The sequence below is a fragment of the Ambystoma mexicanum genome, chromosome 4q (genome assembly GCF_040938575.1).
Source record: "Ambystoma mexicanum isolate Mex_15411 chromosome 4q, UKY_AmexF1_1, whole genome shotgun sequence".
Lineage (NCBI taxonomy): Eukaryota > Metazoa > Chordata > Amphibia > Caudata > Ambystomatidae > Ambystoma > Ambystoma mexicanum.
In genome coordinates, this window is record NC_090928.1 from 948,153,334 (window position 1) to 948,175,434 (window position 22,101).

A 22,101-nucleotide genomic window follows, 5' to 3' on the forward strand; every position below is an offset into this window, starting at 1 on the left:
CCTGTGATACACTAAGATCGAACTGTGAATATTAGCCTGTGACACACTACGATAGAACTATGAATATTAGCCTATGCCGCACTAAGACATAACTGTGAATTTTAGCCCGTGGCACACTAAGATAGAACTGTGAATATTGGCCTGCGTCGCATCCAGAGAGGATTGTGAACATTACCTTGAGCCACACCGAGAGAGGACTACAAAATGAGTGTGCGTCTCTTCAGACAACAATTCTAATAACCAACCCTACTAAAAGCTCACCCCTCTACATACACCTCTCAAACTCTAACTAAACACAACCATACCTCTAAAACCATATCAAACTGCACGCACTTCACTACACTGCAACAACAAACAAGCCACACATAGCCTTACACAACAGCACACGACGGATACCGACCGGATACCACACCAAAAATCTCTGCGAACTGTGGTAATTGAACTGAAGCTGCCAACAGCACATCATAGCTCCCTTGCTCTTTCTACAAACATTGTCCTACTAACATACCACAACCAGCCCCCTTTTTTTTCAGATCCGCCAGCGTGCCAGGGGCCCACTCCGTTGGTGATAGTGCACGGTATAAATATCCTTTAACATTAACATATAAATAAAGGTCACTTAAGCTACGTCTATTAGCTCCAATGAACTCAAATAGTTTTAGAAATAATTACAAATCAGAGAGTTCAGCCATTTTGTTGCTCAGGCATCCAACTCAGCTCCATCCCACCTACCTTGCAGAAATGGCACTGCCCTCAATCACATCTTCATCCCCTACCTGTCCCACATTTCCGCACTCTATTCAACCAACTGCCTCACAGACACATTCCATGACTCCGCCACAGGTATTCCCCACTCTCAATCCAACCCACTCACCATGCAGGCATAAAAGCCACCAGTACTGCCCACATCCCCACAGGCCTGTCTCACCCTACCACACTCATGCAATGGCCATCTACTCTTTAATAGCACATACGCCACACTCAAATCAGCACAGAAACAGCAGTTCAATCCATAACTCCACAATCTCATAACCACCTTCCCCCCACAACTTCCCCAACAAGCAAAGGAAGGGCAAAGAAGGGAAGAACAGATTAAAAGAGCGAGAGGGACAAGGCAAAAGGAGAAGAGGATGGGAAAGAAAAGAGAAGAAAAGAAAAGGTCTATCTGATAAAGGGGCCTGTTTGGAACCAGCATATCTGGATTCTTATACCTTTTTCCTTTAATTAGTTTGCTGTGAGCACTTTTCTAAACTGTGTATAGGCACACATGGGTGATGTTAGTCGTTATGTGAGTGATGGTGATGCCAACCTCTTTGGTAGAATTAGGACTGATGAGCAGATTACTTACCGGTAATCTTCATTACTCCCAGTCCTACTCTTCCTCTTCACAGTACTTCTGTGGGAACATCTTCCTGACCAAGAATCGAAAACACTCTTTTCTCCCCATTGGAGGGGCAAGTATACCCTTCCAACCCCAGAAGATTAGTTATTATTAAATTCTGATATCATATGCCCCATTTCTCTTATTGGGATGGAAGGGAGAGCCCTGGGTACAGTGATGAGTAAGAATAGTAACAGGAGTAATGCAGAATACCAGTAATTACCATCACAACCCTCTTCTCATCCCAGTACTTGCTTTTCCGGCATTCCATAGTCGCATACTTCATGTGCCAATGATGAAGAAACACACAGACAAAAAGATACTGCATACAGCCTGCCACCTTTATCATATATTGCAGAACAACAAGGCTTAAACTAGTGTTTGTGTGCAAGATGCTTGTGTCTGATGAAAGTGTTGGGATCAGCCCTTGTCTGCCAAGGGAACCCAGGGTGTCTGCCCAGGATGCTGACAGGCCTCTTGTGAGCCTGCTGTGAACCTGTGCAGGCATCAGCAACCTTACCTCAGGATATGCTATGTGGATCACACTATGGATTTATCAACTGATAGATGCCACAGAAGCCTACTTTCCTGCTCCTGCAGCCCCAAATGTCAGAAAAGGGTGTTATGACATAATCATGGGTGCAGTCTTTTCCAGATATGCCTGTACCGCACTACGAATATCCAGATGGTGCCACAGCTGCTCCTCCAGGGGTGATGGATATGAGAAGAAGGCTGGTAGCACCACATCCTGAGAGCAATTGCACTGCAACACCCTCTTAGGAAGGAAAGATGTGTGACACTTTCGGATGATAATCTCTAAACACACAGTCACAAAATGAGAAATAGAAAGTAACTCCCCTATCCCCATAGCCTACTTGCTGATGAGATTGTGTTATGCTTGAACTAAAATGCCGCTGGTGCGCAGTGCATTCTGGGAGCACTCGGAGCCATGATGGATATTTACTTCATGCCGCAGTGAAAAGCTGCACACATTTTGCTGAGTGTTAGATTCACAGTGCTGAGGAAAACATGCTTTCCAAACCTGGTATGCGGTCAAGGACAATTAGGTTGAAAATCATCGGTGTGAATGATTTTCCAGTTTTTTAGTATCACCCTTCTTAGGTCATTACTCAGGGGCGAAAAAGATGAGACGCATGTAATTCTATCATCTTGTGGTTTTTTGTGTTTCTGAAGGATGACTTCGCGATTTGCGTTACGTGCTCTCTTCATAGATCTCCTGATTATTTTCCTAGGATATTGTCTCTGTTTTAGTTTTTCACTCAAAAACTGGCTATTGGTTTTAAAGTCAGCCATTTCACTACAATTCCGTCGGATTCTAAGGAATTGTCCATAGGGCAAATTATCCCGTAAACTGGACGGGTGGAAACTGCTGAAAAGTAAAAGCGTATTCTTGTCTGTGGGTTTTTTGAATAGTGTGGTACCCAGTTGGATTTCCTTTTTGAAGATTTTCAGATCAAGAAAGGCTATATTGTCAGTGTTTGATGAAATAGTGAATTTGATGGTAGGAGTTTGGCTGTTAAGCCATGTTAGAAAGAGATCTAGTTGGTCCTGGCTTCCGTGCCAGAGCATGAAGACATCGTCTATATAGCGATGCCATGAACTGATGTGTTCATGGAAAGGATTACTCGCCGTGTAGATGAAATTAGATTCGTAGTGATCCATGTATAAATTTGCTAAGTCTGGTGCAAATGTAGCACCCATTGAAGTCCCTTGCCTTTGTTGGTAAAAGCTTTGGTTACACAAGAAAAAGTTTTTTGTAAGTGCCAGCCTTAGTGTTGATGCTATTATACCATGTTGTTGTATAATTGAAATGCGATCAAAACACACCATTACTAACATCACGCAAATTGTATACTGCAAATGTCTTGGTGTTTGCTTTTCTCGCTCATTTTTGTTTCTACAAATGACGAACGCTGGAAATAGGTTTTTTATGTCATTTTATTATGTTGTGTTTGATATAATGATTAAAATATGCTAAATACATCATTCTGTCTTTGATGGGAGATTTAATCTTATGAAATTCCTACTGTGAGGTTAATTTCTGACAAGTAGCCTTCCTTTGGTGTGCTAGAGGTGGGTAGCTAGTGGTAAATGTATGTTTTTTTCCTGTTGTATCTTTCCTCACATACCACAACCCCCATGAAAAATTGAGGAAACCCTTTTGCTCATCACATTTGCTTACCCCTTCTAAACTTTGAATAAATAGCCGTATAAGTGCTGATTATCTTCTAAGAGTGTGTGGATGCGAGTTATTGCGTCTTTCTGCGTTCAAAGTATTGGCTCTATAATTGCATTGATGATTTATGTTTTTCCGTGCACTCTGGGGAGAGCAATACATTTCTGACGTCACAAACAGGATACTTGTAATGAGTTGTTCCGAGTATTCAAGAATCTGTTTGAACGTAGATAGGATTCGGTTATCTTGCAAGTGAAAGTAAGTGGGTAGTGACGTTTTTGAGTAGTGAAGTTTTTTCCTTTGCTGGTGTGTGCGTGCCTGTGGGAGTGATTGCAGTGTGGAGAGAAAAAATATATAGATATAAAGAGGTTTTGTTTTATTTGCGATAATTCAGGAAGAAGAGCGTTACCGCTGGCGGTGACTGTTCTGATGTTGTTATTCCAGGCTGGACTGAGTCCATATGATAAGTTGGCCCAGGCGTGGGCATGTGGTGCAGGTCTAAGTGAAACATGGGATCAAGGATTGGGAGATGCCGATCCGTCTGAGGTAATGGTATGCTTGCAACAAGTTCCAGTAGAACGTGGCAGAGAATGTGCAGCATTAGGTAGGCGAGGTTGGGTTCTTTTGCATGCTCATAGGAAAATACATCAAATGAAGGTGGAAATGAAAAATGAGGTTTTGCGATTAGAGAGAGAGCTGGCTGCAGAAAGGCAGACTGCATTAATGCAGCAGAGTCAAATGAAACTGTTTAAAGAAAAGGCTGACACATATCAGGCTGTGGCCGAGAGGGCAGCAGTCAGAGTAGCCCGGTATAAGTATAGGAAAAGACGGGGAGGGGTCAACAAACGAAAGGTGGCAACTGTAATCGCTACTGTTGGTGTGGACTGGGATCCGGATAAATGGGATGGTGGTATTTTTGACTCAACCAGTCTAGAAAGTAGTTCCGCAAATGAGTCTGACCCCAAAATGGAAGTGAAACAGAAAACAGTGGTGGCTAAGCCCGTTAGAAGACGGCGAGCCGGACCCCACCTGCACAATCCTGCTGGCGGAATGGTGGATTTAACCGCGCTGGAGGATTACACACAGCAGGAGGTGTGGGGAAATAATTACCCGTTTGAGGCAAAAATCAGGGGAAGCTTTATTGACATGGATGGTGAGATTGCTAGATGGGGGTGCTGATGGGTTGTTGGTAGATTCTATGGATTCACCGCGTTTTTTACCCCTGTCAATTGTCACCAATGTACAGGAGGTCTTAAGGGCAGGACCGCCCCCTGACGCAAATGGTCAAGATACACAGGTGTCTTTGTTGCACCTGGTAGCCCAAGCATGTAACTGTAAATACCCCATTACCACAGATCGGCCTAGCGAAGAAACAAAGTGGTATACGTTGAGAGAAGCAATTCAAAAAGTCAGAGAGCATGCTATGAAACAGACTATTCACATAGATGCTCCTGATCACATGGGAGCCGTGCCGCTCTCAGTTTCAACTTGAAACATGGTGATTAGAACCGCGCCACCTGCATACAAAAGTGTCATTATGACTTTGCTCGTAGGTATGACGGGCAAAGCTACTTATGAGGTAGCGGATGCCATTCGGCAACTTGCAGATTTAGGGGAGTCTGATAAGAGTGATAACAAGCCACGGGAGAGAGAGGGGCGTAGTGAGATAAGAACCGAAGGCAGGCGGCAAGATAGCAGAGACTCCCGAGTGTCCCGAAAAGACATGTTTTTGGCTTTGTTAAAAGATGGTGTGCCACACGAAGAAATTGATGGCATTGAAACCAGAGTTATGTATGAATTATACAAAAAACGAGGACTTGCAGCCAAAGAGCGCTATAAACAGGTTAAGAAACAAGTAGTCACCACGCCACAGGCGGACACCTCACCTTCTGCTCCCCCTGCGGAAGAACAAGATGAAGGGTCTAAGGGGACACCTTCCCCGTACCAGCCAACAAACGCTGATTTGAGAAAGGTGGTGAGTGCGATGTTAGAGACGGAGTCGAGTCACACTCATTCGAAGTTTGACTAGGGCTTCGGCCATGCTCCGGCAGCATCTGCCCGCATAAAAGTTGATAGGCGGCCTCATGTTGATGTTAAGATTTTTTGGGGGCCAGGAAATACACATGGGGTGCGAGCATTGATAGACACCGGGGCGGAGGCCTCTTTGATTCATGGCAATCCAACACGATTTAAAGGCAAACAGTTTACTATTACAGGTCTAGGGGGAAAGGAGACCCCCGCAGTACAAACGAAAGTGGAGATGAAAATAGGCAATTTGAATAGGCAGAAATACCAAGTGTCCCGATACCTGAATATATAATTGGCTTTGACATTTTGGAAGGGTTAAACTTGGGACTTGGCGGTAAAACGTACCAGTTTGGGGTGAGTGCATTGATCTGTACACCCATTACCGTAGGCAAATTGAAGATGCCCCCAGTGCAAGTGCCGGTGGCAACCAAGCGGGTAGCAATGAAACAATACCGCATTCCTGGGGGGCACAAGGAAATTTCAGACACCATCAAAGAGTATGTGGAGGGTGCATTACTCCCTATTACCACCGCATGGAACAATCCTCTCTGGCCTATTAAAAAGGGAGATGGGTCGTGGAGGATGACGGTGGATTACCGGGAGTTGAATAAACACACTCCTCCCTTAGTGCCCGCAATCCCAGATGCCATTACCTTGATTGAGAATGTCCAAAAGTTTGAGGGGACTTGGTATGCAGTGATCGATTTAGCCAATGCATTTCTCTCTGTGCCAATTGCTGAAGAGTGTCAAGAGCAGTTTGCATTTTCGTGGAGTGGACGTCAGTACACTTTCACGAGGCTACCTATGGGGTACATACATAGCCCGAATATCTGTCACCGGCTGGTGGCAGAGCACTTAGACAAGATACCGTGTGAACCTGACATACAAATCTCTCATTACATTGATGATATTTTGATTCAGGGCAAGGATGAGCACATTGTGGAAGGATTGAAGAAGGAAGGGTGGGAGATTAACCCGAGTAAAATTCAAGCTCCAGCTGAAACAGTGATATTCCTAGGGATTCAGTGGCATCATGGGCATCGAGAAATGGTGCCAAAAGCCCGACAGAAAATACTTGAATTCACCACTCCAATGAACAAAAAGCAAGCTCAGCAGTTTATAGGGCTGTTTGGGTTTTGGAGACAGCACATTCCCCATTTAGGGCAGATATTGGCCCCCCTCTACAAGGTGACACGAAAGAAATATGAGTTTCAGTGGGGGGAGGAGCAGCAGAAAGCATTTGAGCTGGCGAAAGACACCGTGCAGCAGGTACTTGATTTATGGCCATTGAAGGGAGGCGAAGTGGAATTAAATGTGTCTGTACAAGACAATTATGCTAACTGGAGTGTGTGGCAGAAACAAGACAGGAAACGTGTGCAATTGGGGTTTTGGAGTCGTAAATTGCCCGATGCTGGTAACTCATACACTCTGTTTGAGAAGCAATTGCTGGCGTGTTATTGGGCCCTTGTTGATACCGAGCAAATGACGGTGGGCCATGATGTATTAATGAGACCAGAAATACCAATCATGCAATGGGTACTGAGCTCTCCTAAAACGCATAGAATAGGACATGCTCAAGAAGCCAGCATAATTAAATGGAAATGGTATATTCAAGACAGAGCCAAATCAGGGAAGGATGGAGTTGCAAAATTACATGAGCAAGTAGCCAGCATACCACCCTCAGATTACATACCACCGGAAGTGCCTGAAAAATGTGAGTCTCCCGTGAAATGGGGAGTACCTTACAGCGATTTCACCGTGGAGCAAACAGAGCATGCTTGGTTCACGGATTGCTCAGCTCGATATGTGGGAACTGAGCAGTACTGGAAAGCAGTGTCGTACAATCCCAAGACAAAAAAGATGTTGACAACGTCAGGGAAAGGGAAGAGCAGTCAGTTTGCAGAGCTTTACGCAGTTTACCAAGTATTGAAACAAGAGACCCCTGGTCAATGTTATGTGTACACAGATTCATGGTCAGTGGCGAATGGATTGGCAGTGTGGTTGCCAACTTGGCAAAAGAATGGGTGGAAGATTCATTCAAAAGAGTTGTGGGGAAAAGAACTGTGGCAAGATATTGCAGAAATGTTATCACAAAGTGAAGTCACTGTATATCATGTGGACGCGCATTGTGCCACAGACTCATTAGAACGTGGATTTAATTCTGTTGCAGACGAACACACCAAGATTTCATCTGTGGATGCAGAGGCTCAGGAAGACGATTTGGAGGGTTTGGCCAAATGGGCTCATCAGAAATGTGGGCACCTTGGAGAAAAGGCTACTATCAGGTGGGCACAAGCTTGAGGAACCAGTCTTCCTTTAGAAGTAGTGAAAACGATCATTTTGCAATGTCCAGTGTACCAACACCAACTGCATAGACCTATCCCTCAGATTGCTCGAGGTACATTGCGAAGAGGAAAATTACCAGGTCAAATTTGGCAGATTGATTATATCGGTCCCAGGCCAATCAGTAGAGGTTGTCAGTATGCATGCACTATTGTGGATACATACTCAGGATATTTGATGGTTTTGCCGTGCAAACGTGCAACACAACTGAACACCATCAGGTTGTTAGATCAGATCATACTACATTATGGAGTGCCTTTGCAGGTTCAAAGTGACAATGGGTCACATTTCAAAGGCAAATTAATTCAGGAGTATTGTCAGGAAAAGAGCATTGAGTGGTTGTATCAAGTACCTTATTATCCAGTTGCTTCAGGGTTAATTGAACGAATTAATGGGTTATTGAAAGAACAGTTGCGCACATCTGGAGACGCCAATTTGGCAGGCTGGCATGATCGTGTGTTTGATGCAGTGCAAGTATTAAACAATAGACCTGTGAATGAACATGAAACTCCTTTGATGCGACTAATGACTCCTACTTTACAGGTTCAACCCAATTCAGTCAGCGAAACACTATTGTACTGGGAAATTACTCCGGGTTCTTTAGCTCCCTGTCGAGCAACTCCAGAGTCAGCAGGGGTAGACTTGCATTCCCATGAAGAAATCAGATTAGACCCGAGAGGGATGGTTGTAATTGAAATAGGGATTGGAGTACAAATTCCCCCAGAGCATATGGGATGGATTGCCCCTAGATCTGGCCTAGCATTGAAGGTAGTTCAAGTGTTGGGAGGGGTAATTGATGCTGATTACCAAGGCGAGATTAAAGTCATCCTAATGAATAGTGGGGACCAATTGTTATCGATCCACAAGGGTGATCGAGTGGCCCAATTGATCGTTATTCCTGTTAAATGGTCCATGATTAAGAAGGGGGAGCCTCCTACAGTGTTAACTACCCGTGGGGATCGCGGTTTTGGCTCTTCTGACAGTTTGGTACCGGGTGCAAAGGTGTGGGTGGAAAAGCCAAGTGGCCCACCAGTGCCCGCAGATGTCATTGCATCAGGCAAAGATCAAGTAGTTTTAGTCATGGAGCCTGGTAGAAAGAAATGGCAATATGTGCCTTTAGACAAATGTTACCTGAGAGAGTGATGTGCAACACTGATATCTGTTTTCTGGGTTTGCCTTGTAGATCCTGTGTCTGGCTGGTGTAATTGTGGTACTAAATGGACTCCTTTTGGGAGAGTTAAACAGCCTGCTGCTACCAACGAAAAATGTCACATCTGTGCCAGTGATCAAGGGGATACTGATAGTGATGAATAGCGGTGTCCCAAAGCAGCCTCATGCCGATGCAGAAAAGCCAGCTAGACCGAAGACATGGATTCGTGAAATGCGGCAAACACGTCAGGAGCAAGTGAAAACAACCTTGATGCCAGTCATGCAAGAAGCATTTTCAGGACGGCGAAAACATTCTCCTATGATCACCCAGAAGGAGAATATGTGGATATATCTGGCACATCAGGTGCTCAACATATCGCACTTCTGTCTTACTGATGTGCCCAATGCTGAAGCTTTACTGACTACGTGTTTAGTAGCAGTGCCGACGCCTGTTCCGGTTTTAAAGCATATCTTCGGCGTCACACACAATGATTCTTTGGTTCAAGATTCGGATATTAGGCAATCTTTTTCGGTCTATGAGTACTGTAGGTTTTGCCAAGAAACCGATCGCAAATGGAAAAATTTGACACGTGTTATTACTTATAATGTAACCCAAGGTGATGTATGTTATTTCATGACATGCAATGCACAAGAAATTGGCAAATGCCAACAGATCGATTTAACCAAACAGCACAATCATACAAGGTTTGAGCAGCGATTGTGTTCGTGAGTGCCACGCACATGCACCAGTGTAAATAATACTATGGCCCTCATTACGACCCTGGCGGAAATCGAAAAACGATGGCGGAAATGCAATACCGCCATCGAATACCGCCCGTTGCGATTATGACCCGTCACCGTAAAGTACGATGCCATTAGCGACACCGTAGTGAACGCCAACGCTAACTGCACCAAGTACGCGCACGCGCGCACTGCGAAACCGTAATTACCACCATGGCGCAACGGTACGGGAATTCTGACCCTAGCGGACATGTACCTAACGCCATCAAGAATGGCGGAAAGTACCATTCCGCCATGGTGAGAAGTACGGCATCGCAAACCAACCGTAAAAGGCCTTACTGAGTGCCTGTACACCACTCCCTGGCCACATTGCACAACTCCTCGTAGGTGCAATGAAGTCAAACAATGCAACCAGTGAAATGTACAAGTCACCCATGCATGCCAACGAACAAATGAATATAGGGGCTCCAAGTGCCTTGTGAGTGGCCATCCATATTAGCCATGGCACCATTGCCGTACTGATGCAGCACAGGCATGTGAAGCTCCAAGTACAGCAACATGAACTGAAAACTGAGACAAACAAAAACAGGCCCCCCATCGCTTGACACCAGTGCAAGGCAACATACAAAGCAGTATCCTGAGTGAGACTGCACCAGCCCTGTACTCCTGCCAGTAAACAAACCAACCATCAGCATAAGCATGGACCACACAAGTTGGCAGAGTGACTGAGCAGCCAGGCACATCTCAAGAGGGGCCAATGGGAGCAGCAGGGCACAGATGGCACGAATACAGAAGCCATTCCAATGGACATGACCTCAGTCTCCCTCCAAGAAACGCACGCAAACACAGGCACCTGTGACCAGCCATATTCTGAAAATCACATCATTCCACCAATCCACCTGGCTGACCGGCATCTGTTACACAAAAGCCAATCCCCCTCCCATGACCATGACATCATTAAAACAGTCATAATGGCAGCCCCTATCCCTGACCTTACTGCCCTTCGTAGGCAAACGCGCCCAGTACAGTACCACGCAACTATGCTCAGAAGGCCGAACCCAAAGCAGATCTCCTCACAATACATCGCTCCACAAATAGGAATATGCTACATTACTTGCAAAGAATAACGCTACAAGGTCAATATCATAATCAAAATTTAATGCACAACAAAATCACCCGGGCCATACAGCTATTAGGTCATGAACTCCAAATCATATCTCATAATTGTGGGCTGCATCCGCAATAAATGACCAGCTTCTTCTTGTGTGACGCCCTGTTCCTCCATGGTACACAGGGGCTACATCCACGTTCAAAAAGGCAACATGGAAGCGCCTAGAACCGCAGGGCCGTCCCATTAGGTAGGCACTAGTCCAGCTGAAAGCTCGAAATGTTGCTCCTAGCCACTAGTACTGCGTAAGGGCATGTGGGCCATTGGCGATCGTCCCATAAGATCGTAATGGTGCTCCACTGATTAACACGAAGCAGCAGGTGTCGGGAGTAAAAGCCATCTGCAGGAGTGGCATACAGATGGCAGCGGCAAAAGGGGAGGAGATACCTGTCACCCAAATGAAACGAAAAAGAATAGTATGGGCATCTGAACTCCATTTGCATTACTCACTTCAAAGATCACACTAAATCCACAGCCATATGCATGCTAGCCCACTCAAAAGGATTATTCGCACCCAATAATCACTTGCGAATCATAACCATATAAATCGAGTTGAAAACACTATTACAAACGAGTGTTTGTGTGCATGCGTCTGTTAAAACAGAATCCATTAGATGGGATTAGTAACGTGCATAGACACAAGTGTTTGAAGGCGCGTCGAGACAGGGAGGGTTCAACAAGGGCAGATAGACGATGGCCCCACTATGGCAGCCCTGCATCACATAGCGCAGAGGAAGTTGATAGATTCCAAAAAGCCATGTACATGGCAGACTCTCTATTAAATCATCTGTCCATGCATCCATACATCATTCCCTCATCCCGGTATAAAAACGCCTGATTATTTACTCACATAACATTAGAAATTTCCATTGAATCTGTGCTTAATGCAGTCTGCTAAATCCACTGTGCTCCAGGCCGGAATTCTAGTGTTGTGAAGTAACATGTATTTGGGAACGTCCTGCCTTATCCTCCACTACGCTATTGCGCATCCCATACTATTCATATCAATCATTGCATTCACGGCATGGCCCCTGTCCCAACTGCATCTATCTGCAGTCAGACCTGTGGGCGTCTCCTCGCCGCTAGCTGGAAACCGAAAGCGCTGTCCTTCGAATTCCTCATTTGCAACATCACGTCGAAAAGGCACCTGTGACCGCTTGAAATCACAAATACATCCATTTAGTGCGGCAGTGTGTGAAAATGGCAACTGGCTACACTCACAAATGGGACGACCCGCCCGTCGGTGAACCGTGGTACAGCGCTGCATGAGGGTCCACCGTTAATCGAGTACTACATTCCACGGACCCTTCACAAGTATGTTCCTGACTGCAAAGATAGTATGTGAAACAATGGGAGCATAGCAGAATTAACATATGAAGCAAAATCTCACTGCCATCGGGATGAAATACATGATTTTAATAGCAAGATGCCATGCGTCGATTTGCAGCGTTGTGTGCGGGACGTGCTCGCCCAAAGGGGATTGCAGCTTGCACAGGTGGAATGAATCACCACAGGTGGAGGCTATACAGCTTGGATACACATAAATTGCACACCCAACCCCCTCCCACAACCACACCCACTCCAAAATGCTACCGACTTGCGATGTTGGCCCTGGGGGACCTGATAGCACTGCAAGTACTCCAACTTCAAGAAGAAGACGAACACCAACTACTACAACAACCGGCCGCACAGAGGAGACGCAGGAGGAGGAGGAGGGCAAGGCAGGGCCAGCAAGGCCCACCAGCACAGCCACTACCACCACGCAGGCAGCCCGCAATCCCACGCCTCCGAGCACATCCGTTCAACCTCACTGATGAGCAGATACACACCCTCTACCGTTTGGACCGGGACACCATAACCGCCATTGTGGACATGACACACGCTGACCTTGTCAGCATGATAGATAGCCCAACCGCCATCCCACCCCTACTGAAGGTGGTGTCTGTACTCCACTTCCTGGCCACAGGCACCTACCAGCACACAGTCGGACAGTTGCATGGCATTTCACAGCCACTGTTGTCACGGACACTATTGCAAGTGCTCGATGCCCTCCTGAAGCACGCAGACGACTACATCTCTCTACCACGCTCGGAGCAGGAAATTACGAACACAAAAGTGGGATTCCATGCACTTGCCGGCATACCGGGTTGCATTGGTGCCATCGACTGCACCCATGTGGAATTGGTTGTCCCACATGCCATGGAGGCCCAGTACCGCAACCGAAAAAAATATCATTCTCTTAATGTACAAATGGTGTGTGACTCAAACAGGATCATTACACATTGTTGTGCCCGATTTCCTGGATCAACCCATGATTCCATGGTCTTACGGAACTCAACAATACCACGCTACATGGAGCGACATGCAGGGAACAGATCCTGGCTACTCGGTGAGTCTCATTTCATGCATGTTAATGTGGGGTATGTGATGCGGCAATGACCTGCCAGGAAGGGGGGGGTGCTTACGTAGCAATGTCATTCCTCAAACATCCTTTATTGTCCACATACAGGTGATGCCGGGTATCCACTGAAGAGATGGCTCCTCACACCACTCCGGAACCCACAGGACCAGCATGAGGAGGACTACAACCATGCCCACTCACGTACCCGTGTAGTCATAGAACAGGCATTCGGCCTACTGAAGGGTTGTTTCCGCTGCCTCAGCAGGTCTGGCGGGGCACTCCTGTACCGCCATGAGAAGGTTGCTAAGATGGTCATGGCATGTGTCTGCAGTTAGGGGGTGCCTGCTGCACGTGTAGAGGGTGTTTTTAGGAATTTTAATTATTTATTTATTTAATGTGACTTTTAATGTCTGCTATCAGGCCAATGTAAGTGGACGTTCTCCTGGACATGTGTTTCTGTTGCACTATGTGGACACATGGTTCTTCACATGATTGGACATTGTGGTTTTCGCATGGTTTTATTTGGGCCACCTACCTGATTCTTCGGATGTCTGCACTCCTTTCTCCATCCCTCCGACTCCCTCTATGGTCTCCATTCCAATGGTGGAGGCACAGATTTCTTCCCAGGGGGTCAGCTTGATGGGTGATTCCGATCCTCCCCTGGTAGCTGTGGCAATGTTACGGTTGGCGGATAGTATGCTCCGTACGCGTATCCGCAAGTCGTCCCATCGCTTTCTGCATTGCTGTGGGTTGCGGGGTGCGGTCCCCACCGCACTTACCGCTGTGCCACCAGGGCCCATATGGCCTTCTTGTTCGCAAGTGCCGTCCTGGTCATTTGCGTCGAGAAGACGACGGCAGCATTCTCCTGGAGGGTCTCTGTGAGCACTGTGAGTTCCTCACGTGAGAAGTGGACCTGCCGCTTGCGGTCGCACGCTTTTTTCGCTACTTTTCCCATTGTTTTGGTTTCACTAGGGTGGATGTCGGGTTGGGATGTCTCTCAGGGTAGTGTTTTTAATGGTTGTGTGAATGTTCTGATTTTATAGGTGTACGGCGTGCTGTTTCCCGTTCCGGGACCATGTTTTTGCTTCCGTTTCCGTATATTTACGGTCACCGTATTTTCCGATTGCCGCTCTTTACGGTGACCGCTATGTACGGTGGCGGAATTGCACCTAGGTCGCCGTACGACGGCGGTGAGGGGCGTTTTGGGGACATTTCCGCCATCGCGGACTTTGCACTTCCGCCAAGGCGTAGTGCTCGTGCCCGATGGGTCAGAATTAGCCGCACTTTACTCTGTCGTGCCATGGCGGAAACGCTATTTACGCTATGGCGGTCAGGTCAGTTGCTTTCCGCCAGGGTCGTAATGAGGGCCTATGTCTTGTAATCATACAGTGATAGCTGCCAGTCATTTGAATCATGTGAAACCTCCAACAGGATGGCTCTTTTCATGTGGCAACATCACATACACTTATATTCCAGCTAACATTTCCTGAGGTCCATGTGCTTTAACTTGATTAGGACTAATGATGTTTCATTACACCCAGCGATAACTCGAGGTAAACGGTCAACTTTCGAATCTGTGGGTCTATCTCCTGATTGTGATTCACATGTACACTTGTTATCAGAAGCTGAGGTTCTAGCATTAACCCTTTCATTAGTGGGAGTTTGGGGTTTAGCTGCTGGGGGTTACAAATCTTTGATGAAATTAGCATGTTTAGTAGTCAAAAGCCTTAATCATACTACTCAGGCATTAGATGAATTACTCCTTGATAGTCAAGTTATTAGAAAAGCAACTTTGCAGAACAGAGCTGCTGTTGATTATCCATTGCTAAAGCATAATTTAGGGTGTAATGCATTTGAAGGTATGTGTTGTTTTAATCTAAGTGACCATTCACGATCCATTGAAAGTCATATTCGAGGTTTGAGGGAACTCATTTCTCAAGTGTCTCAAGATCGTACTGGGAATTGGTGGGATTGGTTATTTTCATGGATACCTGATATTGGGGGTACACTACGTTATGCTTTTGCTTGCATTGTCTTTATATTAGCTATCATAATAGCTTGTTGTTGTTGTATTCAATGTATTCCCAATTTAGTTTTAATGTTTCGTAGGTTTCAGAGACCGGCTCCTTTGCCACCGGGCTATGGAAGGTAAATATCCAAGGGTGGAATTGTTATGCTTGAACTAAAATGGCGCTGGTGCGCAGTGCATTCTGGGAGCACTCTGAGCCATGATGGATATTTACTTCATGCTGCAGTGAAAAGCTGCACATATTTTTCTGAGTGTTAGATTCACGGTGCTGAGGAAAACATGCTCTCCAAACCTTGTATGCGGTCAAGGACATTTCTGCTGGGAAAGCTAACTTTGTTATGGTTCGTTACTGTTCTCCGTGGAGCATGTTTTTAGAGGAGGGAGGTACTCTGCTCCTTGAGGGTGGCTGTCGATTGACCCAGCTGGCAACCGACGGCTGCTCATCAACTGCGCAAGTGCCATTTCCAGAAGGTTCGAGAACTGCCACCCCTTTTCGGAGTGTCTATATATGCGGAAACCCAGAGGTGGTCAGGTGAGACGTCAGCTGGAGGAGGACGCTTACGTCCGGCATTCCTGTAAGATGTGGTGCTCTCGGCCTGGCTGTTCCCGGGGTCTTCCAGCCGCTTCTGGGTGAGAGATGAGGAATCCAGTTACGCTCACGGTGATGTATTTTCTTTTGAATTCTTTGCTTCTTCTGTGATTTATGTCTATATTATTTCTGTGAGTTATTTCTATGTTATTACTGGTTGCTTCTAAACTTTGAATAAATAGCCATATAAGTGCTGATTATGAGTGTGTGGTTGCGAGTTATTGCGTCTTTCTGCGTTCAAAGTATTGGCTGTATAATTGCATTGGTGATTTATGGTTTTCCGTGCACTCTGGGGAGAGCAATACAGATTGCTACTAGGAAAACTTTTCAAGATGAGGATTTTTCAAGTCCAACTACTGTAAGGGTGCAAATGGTGGGCACTGAAGAGCTTTAAGAACGAGGAGCTGACCCCAAGGTGGGACGCCTGCAGGATATATTGGTTTATCCGGAAGGATGTTCTTAATATGATGGTTAAAAATAGCAAGCCTGCATAAACTGCATGACTATAGGAATGTCACAACTAACAGACTGATGACCCCTTCAAATCCCCCAATCAATAAAATATCTTTTTTTTTTTAATATATTTTATTAGTTTCATAACATAAGATAACGAAAACTGGCATCAGTGGTAATAGGTCAAGCATATCAAAAGGTAAAGTCCCCAACTGCCCTCCACCCATCCCTCCCCTTCCAAGACTATGGTTAGTTCTATGTTCATCATGAGTACATGCCTGGGCCTGGGTCGCCTTCCCCGATTATCTCACCCTCCTGCGACTCTGGGTGGAGCAGGGGTACTGTTAAGGCCACCCAACGGTGGGCACCCAACGGTGTAGCTCCTCACTAGAATCAAGTCTCTTCACTTGGATCGCCGACTCCCATGCTGCGGTTTCGGCTGTGATCCACTTCGCAAGATCTCCCCATCATAGGTGCATAAGCGGGCCTCTGGGGCTTTTCCACCCTATACACCTTTTGGCCGTTATATATATAAGGTCTCTGAGCTTATTGAGGGGTTTGTTCTCCCTGCTGCGCCTATAACCGCCCAGGATACATGCCGAGGGTTCGTCCACTTCAATGTCAATGTCTGCACCAGCCACTCTTTCCTTCACTTGTTTCCAGAATTCTCTGATCACTGGGCATCCCCAGAACATGTGGGTCATACCAACCTTGGGCTCACTGCATTTGGGACATGATTGGGTGCCCGCACCGGTAAATCTTGATATAGCTTCTGGGGTGAGGTACGCTCTGTTCATAACATACATTTGGATGAGCTGTAAGCGGGCGTTTCGGGAGATTTTTTTGTGGTAGTGGGTTATATCGCCCCAGGCTTTGTCTTCAAAAACCAGGTTTAATTTCGGTCTCCCATTTGTCCCGGCATTTGAGGTCATCTTTGGTGGAGCCCCATAGTAGGGCCTCGTAGATACGTGAGGTTTCGTGGCCCCCCTCAGCAGCGTTCAGTATCGTTTCGATACATTCGTTTTCATCAGTCTGGTCGATAGTGACAGGCCATCTGCTAATCAAGGCCTGTGTGACCGCTCTGTGCAACAGAAATTGCCCGGCCGGGAGGCCCGTGGCATCGCAGAGGTCCTGGAAGGCCAAAACCGCCTGTTCTTGGATTAGGTCCCCCAGTGTGGCCACCCCGAAGGGCTCCCATTGTGTACGGGTCTCAAGTTGCCCCCAGGAATGATTGGACATGAGTGCTGCAATGGGGATCTGTGGGGAGTATGGATCCTCGGACCCGACCAGTTTGCAGGCTCTTTTCCAGAGTCGGATCCCCAGCTTAACGAGGTAAGGGCAATGTTCGAGGGCACTCTTCCTGGTCCACAGTAAATCCCTAAGTAATAGCTGGGGGAGGGCCGGCTGGAGGAGGCGAGTGTCTGTTGTGCTTTCGTCGGCCATCCACCGCACAATGTGTCTTAACTGGCTAGCAAGGAAATAGAGTTCGAAATTGGGAATCTTCAGCCCACCCCTCTCGTACGGTCTCTGGAGAGTCTCCAATGCCACCCCTGCCAGAGGAAGGCCCTACAGAGTTTGTTGAGGTCTTTAAAGAACGCGGGGGGGGGATGTAGAAGGGAATGTTAGTGAAGTTATGCAATAGGCGGGGTAGGGCGACCATCTTAAGGAGGCCCGCCCTCCCGGCCACCGAAAGCGGGAGCCGCCCCCAAAACTCCATGGATTTTAAGAGAGAGTCTTTGGCCCTTACAGTGTTAAGTATATGTTCCGTGCCGGGGTTTTGATGTATAGTTATCCCCAAATATTTGAACGATGTCGCCTGCCATTCAAGATCTAGGGGAGGGAGAGATCCATAATATTCACTGTGTAGTGCAGCTAGGGGGTAGAGGCAAGATTTACTCTTATTAATCTGGATCCCGGTGTGCTTGTGAAAGCTGTCTAGGGTTTCAAGAATGTAGGGTAGGAGGTGTTCAGGGTCCTGTAAATACAATAGGGTGTCATCCGCGTATATAGAGACGAGGTGAGTCGTCCCATCTATATTAATGCCCCCATCTCCATATTCCTGTCTCAGGTAGGCTGCTACAGGCTCAGCGGCAATGATGTACAACATGGGGGATAGGGGGCAACCCTGACAGGGGCCTCTGTGTAGGGACCATTTCGCGGAAAAGGTTCTATTGGTTCGTACCCTTGCAGTGGGGTTGGCATAAACCAGCTGGGTCCATTTCAGAAATACGGGGCCTATTCCCATCTTTGCCATGGTAGCATATAGCCATTCCCACCTCACGGAATCAAAGGCTTTGGTGGCATCCAGTGACCCCACCGCAAGTTTCTGTGGTCTTCCCTCGGTACTATAAATGACGTGATGTAGCCTACGCAGGTTCTCAGTGATGGATCGTCCGGGGACATATCCGGTTTGGTCTTGGTGAATCAATAGTGGGATCACTCTGCGTAGTCTGTTAGCGAGCAGTGCTGTGAGGATCTTGCAGTCTACGTTTAGCATAGAGAGGGGCCTGTACGAGGCAGAATCTGCCACGTCCTTCACAGGTTTGAGTAGGGGTGTTATCACGGCCTCGCTCAGGGAATCCGGGAGGGCACCACGCTCGAAGGCCTCATTATAGACCTGAGCTAATATAGGGGCGAGTGTTTCCTCATAGGTTTTATAGAACTCCCCGGGGAGGCCATCCGAGCCCGGGGTTTTCCCAGCTGGTAGCGATCTAATTACCACCTTGACCTCGTCGGGCGTGATGGGCTTGTCAAGGGTCTCAGCCATATGCGAGTCTAGTTTAGGCAAGTCGATGACGTCGAGGGCGTCTTCGATCCCCGTGTCAGAGGGGGGTGGTCTCAGAGTACAAGTTGTGATAGTAGCTAGAGAAAACCGAATTAATTTCCTGTTGGGTATGCACGGTAGTGCCGTCTGGTGTGAGTATGTGGCAAATGGGTGGCCTGGGGGTTTCCCTTTTGTAGAGCCAGGCTAAGAGTTTCCCGGGTTTGTCCCCCAGGGCATGGACTCTTTCTGTGTGTTTGGCGTAGCTTAGTTTACCTAGGGCTTCCAGTGCTTTAGGCAGGTTTGTCTAAGTTTGATAATTTTAAGTAAATGATCAGGGGATAGGTCAGCCCTGCCCTCGAGGGCACACAGGTCTCTCTCGGCTCGTTCCAACAGGGTTGTGATGGATCTCTGGGCACCCCCAACTTTTACGATCATCTCACCCCTCATGACCACCTTATATGCCTCCCAGGCGGTGCTCATGTATTTAACACTATGTAGGTTGTTCTGCCAATATTCTTCAGTACCGTCTCTTATGCACTCCCTGAATGCTGTATCAAGTAGGGCTTCGGCTCTCAATCTCCACGTGGGAATGGGGGGTCTTGGCGGGAACACCTCCCAGGTGACCAACAGGGGAGAGTGATCGGACAGTACCCTCAGCAAATAGTGCGCATCAACAAACGCAGACTGTTGTATCTGGCTGAGAAAAATATAATCTAGCCTGGTATGCACGGCATGTGGTGGGGAGTAGAAGGAGTACTCACGTTGCTCCAGGTGCTGGTCCCTCCAAATATCACTGAGTTGCAACTGTTGGACTAATTTAGAAAGTATTTTGGCCGGGGGGGAGGGACGATCGTGTTTATTGTCGGATCTATCCAGTAGAGGGTCAAGGGTGCAGTTATGGTCGCCTCCCCATATCATAATTCTGTCCATATATGGGGTGAGCCGTGTATAGAGGGAGTGGAAGAAGATAGTTGCGTCGTGGTTGGGTGCGTAAGTACTAACTAGGCATAGCTCTTTGCCCTCGATAGAGCCACAAACCACAACCATCCTCACCTCGTTGTCCGATTTAGTACTAGTAAGCCTGAAGGGGACCGTGGGGGCAATCCAGATTAAGACCCCTCTGGCATAGGAGGAGTAAGCGGAACCCACTGGGGTGCCACGCCAGGTTTTGGCCAGGGCATCTAGCTTTTTGGCAGTTAGGTGAGTCTCTTGGAGCATGGCGATTCGGACCCTTCATCTCTTCAAGTAGGATTGGACGCGTCGTTGTTTGACGAAGCTGTTCAGGCCTCTAACGTTCCAAGTAACAATCTTTACTGTGTCAGCCATAGGTGTTACGTAGACGGACGTGTGGGGCCAGCAGGACTCGGGATCTAATTAGTGCAGCAATGCATATCGAGTGCTTCCGTGGTCTTGGTAATTTCCGTTTGTAGTTCCCAACTGTAATAATAAGTCCCTGTCTCCCCCCCCCCATTAACTGTAAACAACCTAAACATAGAACTAGCCCAGCGAGGTCATCCTCGTTATGACAATCCCGTTTCTGCTCCGTAGGACCGTGCATAGGTCTCCAGGTGCCCTACGGGTGGGTATGTACACCCAAAAAAAAGGGAAGAAATTTTCCAGGGGGTGGAGTGAACCTTGACTCCAGTGTCTCCATGTTAGGATCTGATCAGCTGTGTGGAAGCTCAATTCGCCCGCCGGCGGGAGAAACGTTATCTCGGTTTCCGCTTTCTTTCCTCAACATCAGGTATTTGCAGTCCGTCCATCCAGTCTCTGGCCTCTGCCGGAGTGTCGAACAGGTGTGCCCTATTGTTGTGCAGCACTTTAAGTCTTGAAGGGTACAGGAGCATATAACGCAACCCAGCTGCCTTCAGTCTGGCCTTCGTGTGTATAAACTGGGCTCTGTTCATTTGAACCTGGAAGGTATAATCAGGGTAGATAGCGATTGTGGCGGAGTTCCGTTTGATTTGACCACCTGCTCGGGAAAAGGCCAGGATTACCTCTCGGTCCCTTTAGTTAAGAACTTTTGCTATCACCGGCCTGGGTGGGGTGCCCGGTGGAGGTTTCTTAGCGAGGGATCTGTGGGCCCTTTCAATGGTGAAGCCTTGGGAGAGTTTACCAGCTCCCACCTCCTGTAGCAGGAGGTTCTCTACATAGTTAGTGGGGTTGGAGCCCTCAGAACCCTCCGGCAGCCCGAGGAGACAAATGTTGTTACGACGGGCTCTTCTCTCCGCTTCCTCTACCCTATATTCCAAGTACTTGACCCTTTGTTGGAGCTCGTCGACGTCTCAGAGGAGGTGCGTTTTGGATTCGGTATTTTCCTTGACTTGTGTTTTGAGCACCTCAGTCCTGCCGGCTAAGGAGCGGACATCCTGGCGCAGAAGGCCCAGGTCTATGGCAACGGCATCGATTTTATGTTCCATCGTTGTTTGGAGTAGTCTGATGGCTTCGAGGAGCTGGGTTTTACTGGGTTCGTGTGTCGTCATTGCCATAGGGTCTGATTGAACATCTGTGGTCCCTCTATTCGAGCTCTCAAGGTTCGGAGATTCGCTGGCTGCATAAGTGTCCATGGTGGTCTGTCGCTCTTTGGGCCTGCCGTTTTTACCAGCCATCTTGTGAGCACACAGTCCACTCACGCCGAGGGCGCCGGGGGCGCAGGTGGTAGGCTGCTAGTCAGTCACGGAGGGGTGCTTTTCACTGTTGCTGCAGGGCCCGGGGCCGAGGTGAAGGTGTGAGGCTGCTCGGGTGTCCCAAGGGGACCCGGGGGTCGCTGTAGAGGGGGGAGAAGCTTCAGCCCAGTGAGGCGGGAGACAGCACCCGTTTCAGAAGTCAAGGAAGGGGTAATACGCAGGCTGCTCGAA

At 47.6% G+C, this 22,101-nt stretch overlaps 1 protein-coding gene across 3 annotated transcripts in view; it reads left to right on the forward strand.

Moving 5' to 3' along the window:
* Nucleotides 1–22,101, forward strand: part of TRERF1 (transcriptional regulating factor 1) — a 2,539,264-nt gene that overhangs the window by 671,203 nt on the left and 1,845,960 nt on the right. The gene's annotated exons all lie outside the window — the stretch shown is intronic.